Source organism: Canis lupus, chromosome 38, assembly GCF_048164855.1.
Source record: "Canis lupus baileyi chromosome 38, mCanLup2.hap1, whole genome shotgun sequence".
NCBI classification, from domain to species: Eukaryota; Metazoa; Chordata; class Mammalia; order Carnivora; family Canidae; genus Canis; species Canis lupus.
The window spans coordinates 11573781-11591144 of NC_132875.1; the positions used below are offsets into that span (position 1 = coordinate 11573781).

A 17364-nucleotide genomic window follows, 5' to 3' on the forward strand; every position below is an offset into this window, starting at 1 on the left:
CCAAGTGATTCTAGCATGCTCCAAAGTTTGGAGACCACTGGTATAAGCTAACCCCTGTGATCCTCTTTTTTTAGTAGCCTGGTCAGGAGTAAAGCTTATGAGTTGATTAAGGTTGTAAATCAATGAATTTGATTCCTTTTTCTTCTGGGAATGTAAACAGGCAAGAAGGAAGAAAGGGAGGGAGGAGAATTTGCTTTTATCAGGCACCTGTTTGGACAGAGCATTTGGCTCTTTTATACATCATCTCATTCAATCCCCTCAGTACCTCTGCTACTTAAACATGATTCCATTTTCAAGATGCCATAACTGATCACATAGCGCTTAAGATCCTTCCTAAGGAAGTTGAAACAGGACTTTCGGTTTTGTGTTCTGGGTCCTTTCCGTCACTCCGGGACAGCCATTCAGCCTTCCTTCATGGTCCCAGTACTGTCTCCCACCCTCTTCATCTTCCCTTCCTTTGCTCTCTGGCAAAACCTGGTATCCAGTGTTTATGTATCAGTGCCAAACAGTCAGTGTGAATATTTTTCTTGGAGGGAGGAGCAGGTTTGCATTTTATATTTAAGTCTGACCAGGAAATGACCTACTTTACTCCCTTATGATAACAGTATACATAAGGTTGCATAATAAGCGGCATATATAGTGCAGAGAGAGGCCCCTTCTGAGCAAAGCACTGGTATAGCATGGCCTATCAGTAAGGCTGGTGCTACTTTTCCCACTTCCCAGATTATCTAAAGAGTTTTCATGGTGTAGAAACAGATGTAGGCAAATGTTCTCCCCTGATAGTAATTTATTCACTTAACATCCCTGGAGCACCTACTGTGTGCTAGGCCCCAGGAGTGAAAAGGTAACTGAAACGTTTATTACACTAAAGGCATATACCATTGAGCAGCAAAGGCAGACAATAATCACGATAAAAGACGGTGAACATAGTCATAGAAGTGTGTTGATGGTGGCACGGAGAAGGGGTGGTGGGTCACACTGGGCCATCACAGGGAAGAGACCTCCTGGGTTGGTTTACCAAGGAGGAGATTTGTGAAGCATGTCGTTGGGTTCCCTCTTTCCACCCCTTTGCGGATCCACCCCCTCCTCCAATGCTGGGGGCTTATTCCCTGAGGTGGGTAGAGCAGTTGTCAAAGAGGAAATCCAGGGGGGGAGCAGTTGAGTGACTTTCCCAGGGTCGCAAAAACAGTTGGAGGTAGAAATTAGACTCCCCCTCAAGTGTTCTGATTCCCAAGTCGAGTGTTCTTTCCATGACACCGAGTTTCCTCTGCTGGTTCAGCAACTGGCAGGGCCACATAGCTGAGAACACAGTCGGTAACATGTGGCATCAGGTGACATCTTGATTATTTTTTCCAGTCGAACCTGGTTGCCAAAGAGAAGTCTTTCTCCCTTCTGAACCCAGGCAGTGAATGTACTATCTCAAATGGAAAATACAGCCTTGAAATGAAGAACTCTAGAAAGCCCTAGGTGTAAAATAAAATCTGAGATGGATAGTTCTATTCAGAAATGTATGGTACAAATACAGGTGTCTATAAATATTTAAAATCACCAACACTATTTTGCCTTGGGTATTATATAGTTTCATATTTTACAAATTAGACTTTATTCAAATACATGCAATTTTATTTCAGACACCCCTAAGTCATTTGCATTCATCATCCTCCCTCCCCGCCCCCCCATCTCTATCACCAGCTTATGCCACTGCCAATTCACTAATAATCCCCAAATACATTTCTCCAACCACAGATTTCTTTTAAATCTTTCCCAAGGCCAGTGGAATCTGGCTATTTCATAGGCCTTTAAACCTGACATATCCCAAACCAATTTTTTTCTTTTCTTAGCATAGGCTTAAACTGTAACTCCTTAATATCTACTATTAATTTAGTTGTCGACGTGCAATACTTCAGCCTGTTGATCCCAGGTCCCTGCCAAATATCCCTCCATCCCTCCTCCCCACCTCACTGCCATACTTCTACTGTTCCAGGCCTTTGTTCTTTGCCTCCTCACAGCTAAGTGGACCGTAACTGTATCCCCAGAAACATTGAGTATTTTCCTCCACTTAACTCACCTTAGTACATGGAGAATTGTGCAGCCAGCTTAAACAAAACCAGAAACCTCCTCTTATTTTATTTCAATATTCAGAACTCTCTAAAAGGCTAGTACATTGTCCCGTGTCAGTTAAGTAAAATACCTTGACAATAAATTTCTTTGATGATTGAAGCTTTTACCGTGTCTCAAGGCCATCATTCTGAACGCTGGTGATTATTATACACTGTCCATGTTGCAGTCAGCATGACATTCGGCTTAAAGGAATGTATTATTCTCTTTAAGTTCAGTTTTAAAATAAACTATTCTTACACCAGTGGTTCTTAGCCTTTCTGGAGTCATGAACCCTTCTGAGAATATGACGAAAGTTACAGGTCTTAAGAACCGTGCAGACACACATGCATATGCACTCACATTTTGCCTACAATTTTAAGACTTTTAAAAATCCATCCATGGATCCTTAGAGCTATCATACAATCTGGCTTGAGGACCCCTGTAAATTGTTTTCATTATTTCATGTCAGAGGCATGGTATACATTTCTGTTTTATTATTTACTTACTTTAAATTTTATTTATTTATTTCAGAGAGAGAGAGAGAGAGAGAGAGCAATTGAGTGGGGGTGGGGGGCAGAGGGAAAGGGAGAGAGTCCAGACTGTATGCAGAACATGGAGCCTTTTGCAGGGCTCAATCTCATGACCCTGAGATTATGACCTGAGCTGAAACCAAGAGTCAGATGCTTCCCTGACCAAGCCACTCAGGGGCCCCTAAATTTCTATTTTAAGGAGGTGTTCTAATTACCTTGGTCCTAGTTGATGTGATTAGCTGTAATATTTTCCCACAGTTTGTACAGGTTTTGAGTATGGACTGGGACAAGGGGATTTCTCCACAATCATCCTCGGCTAGCTAATGGACTTTGTGAAGTCCTCTAACCAGCAAGAAGAAATCAACTTCGATTCTCAGCCAGGGGACCTTATGTTCTATTAACGTTGTACAGTTTTTTAGAAAATCAACTCTGGTCTGAAATGTGGTCCATCTGCCGTGATAATATTTTGTTGTGTTGGAAGAGTGCTATCGCTTCTGCCGTGTCATTTTATCCTCATAAAAACCGGTGAGACGGTCCATGAGTGATGAGACTTCAGTAAGGTCAAATCAGGAAAGCAACACTGGAAGGGGCTTTCTCAAAGTTAGCTGCAAAGAGGAAATATGGAGGAGGCTCTTTTCTGGTTCTAGATCCTGAATCTCTTCACCATAAACCCGTGCTCTTCAATTAACTTTGTGATTTAATTCAAGCTAAGTATGAGTCTAAGGCATCTAGGCAAAAATGGTCGGATCGGTTCCTATCGAATGAGGTCTGTTTAACCATCTGATTGTTTTAGAAACAAAGTTATAGGCAAGTGTGAATGATAGCCAGTAATATTTTAGCTGCTATGGTGGGCTATTGGTACACTCAATTAATTATTTTATCTCATATAAAAGAGACCATCTTAGATAAGTTCAAACACATTTTTGTATATGGATTTTTTCGAGCTACCCTTAAGTATACCCAGAAATTAGAAATATGACCTTTGTTAGCTTTACCTGAGCTCCTTAGCATATTCTTTGTATCTCCGCCCAAAAAACAGTCTTCCTAGGCTGAGCCCTCTTTTTTTTCTTTTTTAAAAAGATTTTATTTATCCATTCATGAGAGACACAGATAGAGAGGCAGAGACATAGGCAGAGGGAGAAGCAGGCTGCCTGTGGGACTCTGCTGCGGGACTCAATCTCAGGACCCCGGGATCACGACCTGAGCCAAAGGCAGATGCTTAACCACTGAGCCACCGAGGCACCTTCCGCCCTCTTTTTCTTTGTCTCCCACATCCTGTTTCAGACTTGTAGAAGCTTAGAGTCGGATGGACCCTGGAGTTAAATTTCTTCTTGTGCGAGAGGGAAACTGAGGCCCAGGATTATGGAATAATTTGCCAGAGGTTACACACGGCTAATCAGTAGCAGAAGCAAGATGAGATCACAGGTGTCGCAATTACTGGTCCTCACTTATTTTCCTATCTTTCTAAACAGAAACATTAATGTGACACTCGGAGAATTCAAAATACAACAGAAGAAGGCTCAAGACAGCTAAAAAAGCCACAATGATTAAGTTTTCTTCACCAGCCCCCACACATATGACATTCTAACTCATCATCAGCTGCTTCTCCAATTAAATAATTCTACCTCTGATCTTACTTGATTGTTTTGAGGGACTATCTGAAATACGGACAAAGAAGCTCGCAAGTTTTTCAGTTAAAAGGATAAAACTTTTGCTTCATAAAACTTGCAGTTTCTGTCAGATGGAAAAGTGGCATCCTAGCTCTCCAAAGGGCAGTTCTGTGTCCCTCAGTACATCAGAAGCGATTTAAGGACAGCCAGTGTTGTCTTTAGGCAAACCGGAAGAGGCAGGGAAAAAAAAAGTGTAATGCTGTCAGAAAGGAATTGAGAGAGGAAGAAGAGATGAAAAATAAACCCCAGAAACAGAGAACAGTGATGTCACACGTAGAAGTGAACAGTGTAGAACAGAGAGAGAGAGAATGATCAATACACCCAATAATAGTAAATAATGGCTTTGTGGGCAAAGTAGGACTTGAACTTGGCCTTGGCCAATAGCTAGAACTTGAATAGCAAAGAGGCGGAAGGGGGCATCAAATGCTTGGGCGGTGACCTTGGAGTTAACACAAGGTGAAGTGGGTGGTGGGTGAGCAGCCTGGCCGCAAGACAGGAGGAGGAAGACATGAAGTGGAATCGGGACGTAGGGTAAGCAGAGAGCTTGATGGTGAGGTCTCAAGGCATTTGAATCCCAGCTGTGCAACTCTGGGCAAATTACTTAACTTCTCTGTGTGTGCCTCCCTTTCCTTGGGTAGAATGGGCATACCAATAATCCTCTCGTGGTCTTGTTGAGAAGCTTTAATGAGATTTACAAACTCTAAACACAAGCAAAGTTTAAGACAGCACCTTCTATGCATTCCATCCAACTTAGTAAGCAATTTTTTCCCCCTTTGGTTTGGTTGGAAAGTTAAACTGAACATGCTACAACAATATTAACTATTATATTTAGGGTGAAGGCCAGAAAATAAAGACTTGAATGTAGTCTGAAGAGTTTGGACTTGAATAAACAACAGAGAGCAGCTCTTGGCCACAGGTGGATTTAGAGAATCCGGGTTTAGGAAGAATCTATCAAACTTCAGAGGACTGGAGGACTCTGCCTCTACTCTGCTCGTTGCTCAGATATCTCACCCGCTTGGCTGCCTGCAGAGGCATGTGGGTTGCTGGCAAACAGCATGGAAGGCATTTGTCCGGAAAAAAAAAAAATGGATTTCAAGAGTTTAGCCAAATTTTCATTTTTATTTAAAATAAAATAATAAAATAATTTTATTTTTTTGCAGTGGCTCTTTAAAGGTCCAATCTAAGGCTACTAAGTAATAAAGCTGGAGAACCAGGGTGATAGATTGAATATTAATAAGCCTCTCTTGGATAGTTACTAAAAAGTAGATGATACCTACTGAGTTCTGAGTAGGCCCTTGCCTTCTTTCGCATCATCTTTGACACCGATGACCTCTAAGCCCTGGACAAGACTGCACCAGTTCATCTTTCTGGCATTATAAGGAGACTGATAAGCAGAGCCAGAAAGCTGTGTCCAGTTGTTAGGGGTGAGGAGGCACCGTTCAAGTTTTGGGATCTAATAGTCAAGAGTCCTCAGACACTCTTCCGGGCTACTTCAGTGAGGCTCTTCAATTCTGATCCTCTGGTCTTTGCATAACTACAATATCCTCCCTATGGAACTTGCTAGTCATTCTTGATGTAGGACTCTAAAGGGAAAAGACCTAACAAGTTACTTGCTATTTGCATTAAATTTAGCCAGCCTCTCAAAACAGGTAAACTAGTCTTACACCTACAGCAGCTGCAGATGATCTTGGATGAGATCAAAAGTTTTTTCTCCCAATCAGCTTTGCTTTTCAGATGTGACGCTCTCCTCCACGCTTTTATTTTTTGCAACCTTGGCTCATGCTGTCATCTTTAAGGGATTTGGAATCTCTGGGCAAATGACTTTACCAATCCATGATGGTGACCAAGGTCAAAAAGAAAGAAGCGTGTAGGGGAAAAAAAAAAAAAATCCCTAAGCCCATTCTTCTGCTCCAGATGGGGAATTAGCGATAAAGAAGGGCAAAATATCTGCCAAACCAGGCACTAGATATTTATTTTCCAGTAATGCGCATATGGTGATTAATATGCACAATATTATGATTAATAGAAGCTACATAAAACACACCGATGTACAAATAACAGAAACTGTTCTAAGATGTGATCTCCGCTTTACCTGTCACGTGGTCCCACCACCTCAACTACATCCCCGTGCTTGCAGAAATAAATATTAAGAGTTATTGTTGAGACCTTTCCTCCTGATTCTAGAGAACGTAATGATAAAAATGACAAATAACAGTGGATAGCCGGCAATAATATCTTTGTGTTCAGAAAGAAAAGTTTTCCTGCTGCTGTAGAAGAATTTGGATAAAGAGCCAGTTATCCTTTCTGCCCTTCCAAACTCCCCTGGTGGGTCGGATGCCAGGAGTTCCCCCCTCACCCCCCAAATTTCCTGATGTGTCTGTAGAGCCCCTCAAATAGGGGGCTTGGGCTTTTATTTCTCTCTCTCTCTCCCTCTGTCTCTCTCTCTCTTTCTTCCCTGCCCCCCTTCCCATTTTTAAAAGGCTTTAAAGAACATCTCTGGGAGACAAAAATAGCTCCAGTTGTGAGAGGCCTACACACCGAGAAGGCATCTGAGATGCAAGTCAGCAAGTGCGAGCCGCGAACATGAGTGTCTGGCCCGGGGTGGATGCTCCTCGCTGTCTGGGTGCTGATTCTCTGCCAGGGCCCGGTGGGTAGAAGGGAAAATGATTTTGCAAAGGGGGGGGGGGTGGGTGGGTGGGAGGAGCAGGGGGTGTGTGTGTGGGGGTCGGGGTAGGTGTGGGGTCCGCGCCCCCGGGGCTGGTGGAGGAGGGGGGGGGATGGAATCGCGACCCCAGCATCGGAGCTGCGGGGGTGGGAGGGGTGTGTGTGGGGGTGCGTTCCTCCCCCTCCCCCCTCCCCCCCCTCCACGTTTTTTAAAATTTATTTTGCCCGGGCGGGGATTGGCGCCGGTCAAAAGGGAGCAGTTGGCACTGAATGTCACCCTGAAGGTAAAATGAAAGACAAAAGATGAACGCATGCTTGCTTTCCCTTTGCAGCGGCTGCTGCGGCGGCGGCAGTGGCAGCAGGATTTAAAGGGGAAAAAGGAAAAAACCCCATACGCACAGATATATATATATGCATATATATATATATATATATATATATATATATATATATATGCATGCACACACACACACACACACACCCAGAGGCGTCAATGATGCCAACGCAATAATGCCATCAAATCATGACAGTGCCGGGAATTTTTTTTTTTTTTAAAAGCACAGATATTTATTTTTAAAAAGAGAGAGGGAGAGAGAAAGGCATGCAAACAGAAACGTGCACATACCACGTAGCCACCCGAGGAGAACCTGGCGGCCTCGCTCTTCTGCTGCCAAGTTATCATTGAGAAAACAGACAGGCATCATGACGTCCTGGGTCACAGGGAGTGCGGATCGACGCTACCAAGAGCGAAGGGAGGCGCCTCGGCGCTCCGGCTAGCCGCGGGCGCCCCTCTGGCCCTGGCCGCCCGGCTCGGTGAGTGCAGCGCCGCTCGGGACGCGGACCCCGGGGGCCAGGCCGGGCCCGCGCCCGCGGGGGCAGCGCGGGGGGCCGTGCCCTTGCCGCCCGCCGGCCGCCCAGCACCCCTCGCCGGCTGAGGTCGCGGGAGCCCAGCTGAAGGAGGCGTGTGTAAGATGTGCACTGTTCCTGCATGGGGGTTTTGTAGACTTTCCTAGCCCAAGAAACCGGCTTCGGCTTCTTTAAAATCCCCGACGACTCACCTGATTAACCTGCTGCAGTTCTGACCCTGCCAAGGTAACCGGTCCAAACCCTTATCATCAACATCTGGAGACAGACATTTGCATCTGGGGCATTCTTGATTTGCAGTCCTGGTGGAAATCTCTATGGCTAATCTACCCCCCCTCCCTCCCCAACCCCCTCCACCTTCCCCTTTCACTTGTTTAGAGTCTCTTGGAAAAAAAAAAAAGAGAGAGCAAAAAAAAAAAAAAAGAAAGAAAAAAGAAAAAAAAAAAAAAAAGAAGAAGAAGAAAGCCACCCCTCCCTCAATAACACAGCCCTAAGTGCCCTCCGCCTCTTGTAGACTTGCCTTACCATGACTGCAAAACTGTCAGCGTGTGTGTGTGCTGGAGACACAGAGAAATTCTGGTTTCAGTGAGATTTGTTCTCTCAACACCTCTCCCCTCCCCCTCCCTGGGGAGACTTCAGGGCTCGGGGAAAGTGGCAAAGAGTGAGGGCAGAGTTAGGGCCCCGGGCTGGGAGGGGCTGGGGCGAGCCCTGGGGCCTCTGGGGCGAGGGGGCCTGGGGAGGGGGTCGCCGGGGGGCACAGGGCGGTGTCAGGAGTTGAGGACTGCTGTCGTGGGCTGGGAAATCCTTCTGCTGATTGCTGCTGCCGTAGCCCCACTTGTCTCCTCCTGCCCTCTGCGCCTCCTTCCCTCCCGGCTCCCGAAAGCGGTTCACCTTCCAGAGGGAGGGAGTCTCCGAAGTTGCACGGAGGTCATTGAAGTATCTCAAACCACCTACCCCCTTGCGCCCCTCAAGTCTATCAGGAGCGGCTGCAGGATAGGGCTGCCCTCCCCACCCCACTCCTTGCTGGGTGACAGGAGGTTCTCCCAGGGAGAAAGACACAGAGGGCAAATCCCCACCTCCTTCTCCCCTTCTCTTCCCTTCCGGCAACCTTTTCCTAGCTGCACCCCCTCCCCCTTTCAGAATCTTAATGAGCAATTCTGGAAGAGTCCAAAAGGGCCTGGAGAAACCCCCGCCTGCCTCAGTGCCTTGGAATGATTATGTATGTGTTTATTTATTGTGCTTGCCTCGGTGATGTTGCGACTTGCCACATGGGTCTGCTTAGGCTGGGGAGGCACGTTTGCTGTGTTTGTGTTGTAGTACCAGAACCAGTGGCCGTGCAGCAAGACACAGACACACGCAGAAAGCAAATGATGCTGCTAACATAAACCAGAGGGCAATGTTGAAAATAGCACCTTCTCCCTTCTGTCTCCCTCTCTCTTAAAAAAAAAAAAAAAAAAAAAGAAAGAAAGAAAGAAAGAAAGAAAGAAAAGGAAGAAAAAGAAGAAGAAAAAAAAATTGCCAACACGTGAGTTAAGAGAAGCTGTTGGGTCCACATATGACCTCCTACTACTTTCCGAACACTAGTGCTTAATACTTTAAGTCAGGATCAAGAGACCTGCGGATGTTTTGAAGTGGTTCAGAGCAGCTGAATGACTTGGTCTAGTTTTGAAGAGAAACTCTCCTTTGTTTCTCACGCTGCCCAAAGACCAAATAGGGGAGTGTGTTTGGAAAATGCTCAAATTCAGAAGCAGCAGGCAAGAGACCAGAGGAGGAAGAAATGTCCTCAAGGGGAAGGCAGGGAATGGGATTGGGGAGGGGTGTCAGGGTTCTTGGTGTCTTTTGTTGTTTTTTTTTTTGGTTTGGTTTCGTTTTCTCCTATCCAGTAGATTTGATGTGATCAGAATGAGGTAGGCAACGTAAGAAACAGTCCTATCATCGTGGGAAAGAGAGGGAAATTTAAACAGCTCTCAAATCCGAGCTGAGGAATAGCAGACAGAAATAAGGTGCGTGCAAACATTGGTGGAGATCGGGGTGACATTGACGGGGCTTTATTTCCTTCAAATATGAAGAGAGTCAAGTAGATCATAAGACAGGCCTAGATGACCTTTGAGGCAGGTATTTGCCTGTGGTGCATGACTGTTGTTTTTATTAAAAGTTCTTGTAACTCTTTAAACTCCCATCATGTAGACGTGTGTGTGTTGAGAATGATGTCAGGTAGCCCATAAGACTGTCCATGGACTCAGGTGAGGAAGGTCAATAAAAGAGGATTTATTTTCTTTAATAAATCAAAGTAGCATTTAAATCTCTGTGCCCGGTATGAGGGAGACCTGCTGGTCTTCTTTCACAGGAATCGAGAGGGGAGCAAAGATACTCTGATAGGTGGTGCTTTCACAGAAGGGAGCAGATCAATCGATTAGGTTTCCATGCGTGTGCCACTCAATTTCTTCTGTGCAATTTTTCCAGAAATTAAAAGGTAACCAAGAGAGTACCATGTTCCCATCTCCAACTGAGCACCACTTATTACTGCAACGGTATTTCAATATTAAGTGATCTTGAAGATATTTCATCTTTCATTTTGAGTTCTGAATTTGAATCAGCATGAGAATGGCAGGGCAGCAAAGTAAGGTAAAACTAACCAGGCGCACAGCTGATGGTTGGGGAAAAGTGTCGCTGAGAATTTCTGGGGCTGTTGTCAGCAACCTTGTTTACAGGGACATTTTGGTTGCATCTAGAATTTTAGCGAGAGCCTGCCAATGATAATGGGCTTATGTTCGAAATTGATCCTAAGTGTCTCTTTTTTTCCTCCTTCACAGACATGCTCTGCACACCTTAGCCAAACACTCAAGGCAAAACTTTGCTGAAGCCCCATGACATTTTCTAATATAGACAAATCCCTGGATTAGTGTGTCACAGGAAGAGGGGAAATTTATCAGGTTCTCTTTTTGTTTACGGATGTGTTGATACAGGTAGCTTTAGTCCTGTTTGGGTTTTTTTCTTTTTTTTTTTAATGTCTTGTGTGCTTGGCTGCCTTAAATGCAAAACAAATCATATTCGAGGAAGTTGAAGTATGCCTTACAGACTGACCTATAAAATTAATTTCAATTAGACATCGAAGAGCTCATTATCCTGGTGATGCAGATTTATGACCCCACGTAGGGATTTTTGTGTTTGTTTCAAAATTGTTGGAAAACTGCAGGAACAAAAAAAAAGATTTTGAGGGAAATGCCAAAAGCCACATTAATGAAGAAAAACAGTGTTGAGATACTTTTGAATAATAGATAGGATATATGTAATGGTCAACCACAAGATAAAATTTTTACACAGTATTTTTATGGCTTTAAATTGGCTGCATTGTAAACTAAGCTTACTACTCTATTAAGTCATTATACTTTTCAATTATTTAACATTTCTGGCCAACCTATCTTCTGTGGTCTTTTTCTGTACACATCAGAAATGATATGTACAGTAGTGATCGCTTGTTGTTGATGTGGGGAGTTTGCAGCGGAGCAAGGTTTGGTTTTTAACTCCTTGGGACGAATGTTACAAAGAATGTGCGGAGGAGAAAGAATGGTATGGAAACAGACAGAGCCCTATGAGAATGGAGATGACTACAGCATCGAGATGTACCTAATACAATTTGAGTTATTCTCACTAAGAAACCTTGACAGTATCTGCCTTCTAGGTACTGTGCATTTGGAAATACTATATCTCCATTTAAATGCAGATCTTCTGTTTTCTCCAGGGAACAGTTGGTGAATCTTTCAATTGAACCACCGGTATGAGAAAACCAACTGAAAATTTTGCCATGAACAATAGAATCTGTCATTTTGAAGTAATGATTACCAACTTTTATAATATTGTGATTTAAAAAAAAAAATTCCTTTAAAATGCCAAAGTCATTTGTGAAGTCAAAATCACATACTCGGCCCTGGTGCAAACAAAGAAATTTTGTCTTGTCACTTTGTTGTTGGTTTTTTTTAAGCTGCGAGATGATTCAGCTTTGCAATTCAGTTTTTAGGTTAGCACTGCCATCCCAATAGAGTCAGAGGGCCTAAGGGAGCAGCGCAGGGAATTATGAATAAGTTCTACATGCTTGTCACGCTGCTGTGCGAGCAGATGGGGACGAGGTGCCGTAGGAGCGTTTAAGGACCTTTCTCTGGAATGATCTTCTTCTTGATTATTTTGAGCCTCATTTATAATAGTACCTTGTGTTGGAACCAATGGTGGCGGCCAAAAAGGAGAGGCAGGGCCTGCGTGGCCTTCTTTTAAGAGATGATTGCAGAAGTAATACAGGCCTTTGACATAGAATGTAGACACACCGTCTGATGGGTTTGGGATGTTCAGATGGAGATAACTGGAGAAATCTGTGCACGTCTTGAAATACAAATTCCTGAAGTTACACAGCATAATGATGTTGAGTCTCTGAGTTTCTTGATCACATAGCCAGGGAGGTTTTCTTTTTCTTAGAAGGTAGATACCAGTCATTCACTCAATCCTGATGATTTCCAGCCCTGGAAGGCCCCTGCCTCCTCAGCTCACCTTCTCCTTTGCTTTGGCTGTAAAGCCCACCTCCTGTACCCTCTCCGACCGCACACCCTATATAGATATTTCATAGTGCGCTTATACCATTATACCTATAATTGTGAAGAAGGATCATCGATAGTTTTCAAATCAGGCCTTTGTTTATATTTCTATTACGATGGACACTTTGTTCATTTAGACGAGGGAAGGATCACAGTTACCGTAAAAGAAGGTCGAATGTCTTTGGAATCTCTGTGATAAAATGCAAGACACTGGCGATTCAAAGATATTTTTATTTACTTAAGGACACTTAGGGCTGTTTCAGATGGGGCACCTGCTAAAATAAATAACGGGGATGGGACTCTCCAGGAAGGGTGCTAATTAATGAATGTGCTTATTTTATACAAACACGTATAAATATGCATGCCGGACATTGTCATTGTTTACTGTTTTGAAGATTCAAATTCAGGATGTTAGCATTGTGTGAAGCAAAGCAAAACTTTTGTATAATCCTGGTAGATACTTGTGCAGTAAACAGTGTTTCCAGATTATCTGCGTTACCAGCGTGGCCCATTTAGATTCTATCTGGCTTTAAGATATATTAGGTTAATAAGGCTGATTTTATGACCAATATAATTTATATTCACAAATACCTGTTTTTATTAGCACAATTATAGATTGTGAAGCAAATTTCCATATATGTTAAATACTTAGAACAAGAATAACTAACATTTGTATAGTGAGTTACAGTATATAACCATACATTATCCATAAGCTGCTCTTTGGAAGAATATTTATTGCACTTTCTTACTCAAGAAGGCAATCAGTTTTTACAATATAAACATTATAAGAAAATACATTTTTTTAATCAGAGTTTTTTCCCCTACTTCCATCCTTCCCTACATCCATGCCTCCCTTCCATCCCTCCTCCTCTCCCTTCCTTTTCTCTTCTTTCCTCTCTTAATTGGGAAAAAAACCTAATGACTTTTTTTTTTTTTTTGGTGGTGCTTGCATAATTGCTTATCCCACATTTCTATTTAAAAAGGAGCTTTAACAAGCAACCCAACATGATTTTTGGAATATATCTTCTGTCTACCAGTGTTCTTGAGGAAAATATAAGGTTGCAGAAATCATTTCATGCCCTGTATGTTTTCAAACATAAATCAGGAAAATTGTTAGCGAGTTATAGCTCTTCTTAGAGACTGTGGCTATCGTGCTATAGTAAACACAGGCTATATATTTTTCCAAGTTATTATGTGTGGAGAGAGATCCGAAGTTGGCTATTTAGATGAACAGTTTAATTCAGTTATTAGAAATTCATTTTCTATTTAGTATGAACATTTATTTTCCAAAGGTTGCAGAAATGGGACATAATACCTGATGATCCTTTGGATCAATCACCTTCAGAGTTGGAAATTTGCTCTTTTTAGCTAATGTGTCTATGACTGAACATCGATCTTCAGCTAAGGATCAGTTGAAATGGTCATAAGCATGGTTTATAGTTTGATCCGGTTATCTTCTTTATCCGAGACCAGTGAACCTTTGTTTCCTCATTTCTAAGTGAAGGGGTTTGAGTTGATGTCTCCAACTTACTGCAAATCTGTGATTCTGCGTTAGTGATTGATTAGTAATGAATCAACCTATTAATTATACTCCTGTTTATTTCCATTCCATAAACTAATTATTTACTGAAGTCTGGCCTTTGCTATGACCAGAAATATTAGTAAGTAGAGTAAGAAATGTGCTCAGGTTCGTGGTGAAAAGCCTCATGAAATTTAGACACTCAGGGGTTTACGTGAAAACTTTTCATTTGGAGATCAATTATTAGCTATTCAAAACACACTTTTTTCCCCTACATAAAACAATCTTAAATGCTGACTACTTTCCTAGGCTAGACTGTAAAAGCCTATGCTAACTTATTGGAGTGAAATATTGTGTATCAGTGATGAAAAAATATGAAAAAGAGTTCTATTATGATACAAGTGATAAACATAACATAAAGGCAATAAAACTGAATGATAGTTTATCATTTATCTAGACTCTGGAGGGTTGATGTTTAAGAGAAATGCACATATAACTGGAAGTTAAAAAGATAGATGGAAACTATTGCAGAGCGTGTGAAAGGGATTTTTAGAAACTTTCAGGATTTTTAGAGGCTGGTTGCAAAGTATATGGCTTCTCTTTCCCTTGGAATAGTGTAACATTAGCACTACTTCTAAGTTTATCACCTGTGATAAGATTTGTTTTTTGACACCCAAATGCACTGAAAAGCAGGAGAGTGAAGAAAAATGGAGAGAAAATTATTCTCTGAAGTAATTGGCCTAGAAGTGAGAGACTCGAAGATGGAAGGCATATGAAGATAGAGGAGAGAGGCGCTGTGTGTGCGTGTAAGACAGTCTGGTCTGCATCTAATTGATGGTTGGATGAGACACCAAAAAGAAAAAGGGGAAACTAATATGTACACATTCTTCCCGAAGGGAGAGTATGTTATAGGATGTTAGCTATGTGGAAAAGCTTACAAATTAGACATAGAGCATCCGTTTTAATATTTTTGCTGGGTCACTTATTGCCTGTATGATCTTGTGACTTTATTAAATTTGGGGAATTTTTTTCCTATCTGTGACAAGGTAAATAATAGAAGCATCTACTTCCAAGTTGGTTGTAAGAGTTGAGGGAGACTCATGAGTAGAAAAGCACTTGAAAACTATATAGTTTTATGCGGTGAGGAAAAGTCATTGGGTCAACCCAGGTTTGACAGAGTCGTGGGTCGGTTTGTTTGGCTCCAGAGTGGTCTTTGGTAGACATATTTCTTGCACAATGTAGTCCAAGAACTGTGGTAGGTACTTTACATATTACTTGATTTAGGGAGGAAGCAGGAAATAGTATGCAGCTGGCCAGTTGAATGTAAGAAGCCTGATAATCCTAACTTCTACAGTGCCAGTTACCTAAGGAGCACGTGTACTTTCCCTTACAGATGGCCACAGCTTATCTAAAAATAACGAATGATTTTGGAAAGAAAAAGAGAGTATTCAGAAATGGTTTTCCTTGTCTCAACCACTGCCTGTCATTTGCATTTTTGCCATGACATTGATATTAATCTATATTTCCTGGATTTTTGTTAAGGCTGAAGGAATCATTGTTTGGCAGTAAGTGCTTATAAATAATGATACAAATTCCATTTAAAAAAATATTTCCAGGATGCAACAGAACTAATTAATGTAATACATCAGTTGAACTCCAAGCTCTAGATACTATACAGATCTCTTTCAAGAATATTTTTATTTTTCTGTATGAATCACTGATAAATGTCTAGCCACTTCCTCCATCAGAAGTGGTCTACATTTTAAAGCCCCAAATGAATCAGATCAATAATGATTCAATAAATTTGGATTGTATATATAGACACTATACAAAAAAAAAGCGAAAACAAAAACAAGCAGATTCAAAAATCCGCTGCGATTCTGAGACTGGCCTGATGCTCTGCTCTGATTCACCAGATAATGATCAACGGAATTTTACACATTGTGATCTGTTAACCTAGAAACTGAAGTGAACCTAGAAATCAAGATGTCTTGGGATCAAGTTGAATTTAAGAGTAAATATTTAATTGCTCTCATCAAAATTCATTAGGCCTTCTATGTCTAGCATATACGCTGAAGAAGAAACAAAGAAAACAATCTTTGAGAGTTTTAATCATGAGTCAGTGTTAAAAACTTTGACACATATATAATCATTTGGAAAGAATTGAAGACACAGAGCACATGAGCAGAAGGCCACCGATTGCTTCTAAATCCTTATTTGTTGGGGAGTTCTGTTTTTCTGTGACATTGACTATAAATCGTAAAATGGACTCAGCTTGAGTTTCTTTTAAATATAGGAAATTTTTATTTTTAAATTTTTTATTAAAAAATTTTTTTTAAAGATTTTATTTATTTATTCATGAGAGACACAGAGAGAGAGGCAGAGACATAGGCAGAGGGAGAAGCAGGCTCCCTGTGGGGAGTCTGATGTGGGACTCGATCTCAGGTCCCTGGGATCATGACCTGAGCCAAAGGCAGACACTCAACCACTGAGCCACCCAGGGGCCCAAATACAGGAAAATTTTAAGTGCCCTAGTATGCTTACGTATCAGGCTAGATCCGTCAGAGAATACAAAGTCATTTTAAGATATAGTCACCCTACTCTAAGTAGATCTTTAGGGAAGTACAATATATATATACACACGAGATAGTATAATAAGGATAGCTGTATAATGTAGAATTATGCAAAAAATGAATTCTGCGTGGCAAATTCGTATACATACACTATGAAAAGCGTGCAACAGAATCGGAGCTTGGGTTGCTATTCAGGCTGTCATTTACTAGCTATGTGGCCCTGGTCTCTTTAAGCTGTGGTTTTCCCATTTGTAAATTGGGTATAGTTTCATCCGTCTCACAAGCCTGTTATGAGGATCAAAGGAGAGAAGTATCTGAAAGGGTTCTTATGCTTTATCATAGAGACTACGGGAAGGATGGAAGAGAGAGAGCGAGCCCTGGTAGGCTGCATGTGAGAGTAGGGGATATGTCTGTTGACTTTGTACCCCCCAGTGTCTGGCACTATGCCTGTCGCCCAGACAAGGCTCAGGAAACATTTGTAAATGCTTGCATGCCAGGCCCTTGACGTACGTTATCTTTTACATCTTCACAGTAATCTTTAAAAAAAAAAAATATTTTATTTATTTGTATGTGAAAGAGACAGAGAATCAGAGGGAGAAGCAGGCTCCCTCTGGGGAGCCCAACATGGGACTCAATCCCAGGACCCTGGGGTCACGACTTGAGCCAATGGCAGACGCTCAACCACTGAGCCACCCAGGTGCCCCCACATCTTCACAGTAATCTTGTGCAGTAGACGCATTGTCACCATTTCATAGATGAGGAAATACATTCAGGAGATTTTAAGCACCTCCTAACCTCATGCAAGTAGGAAGTAGTAGGGTCAGGATGAGAAGCTAAGTCTACCTGGCGCCCAGGCCTAGG

At 42.2% G+C, this 17364-nt stretch overlaps 1 protein-coding gene and 1 long non-coding RNA gene across 27 annotated transcripts in view; one reads left to right on the top strand and one right to left on the bottom strand.

Annotated features, from left to right (window-relative positions):
- Positions 1–17364, top strand: part of ESRRG (estrogen related receptor gamma) — a 618160-nt gene that overhangs the window by 38413 nt on the left and 562383 nt on the right. For 10 of the 26 annotated variants that reach the window (XM_072814639.1, XM_072814654.1, XM_072814657.1 and 7 more), the window contains exon 3: positions 6781–6947. The exons of 7 other annotated variants lie outside the window; for them this stretch is intronic. The gene's annotated coding sequence lies outside the window, so the exon portion shown is untranslated. Of the gene's footprint in view, positions 1–6780; positions 6948–7480; positions 7778–7872; positions 8057–17364 lie in introns of those variants that run through there. 9 more of the 26 variants (XM_072814651.1, XM_072814676.1, XM_072814663.1 and 6 more) reach the window with 6 other exon arrangements.
- On the bottom strand, positions 838–7852 carry LOC140626876 (uncharacterized). The gene is made up of 2 exons (XR_012025869.1): positions 7590–7852; positions 838–1463 (listed from the first exon to the last, which is right to left on the bottom strand). It is a non-coding gene; the product is annotated as an uncharacterized lncRNA (long non-coding RNA).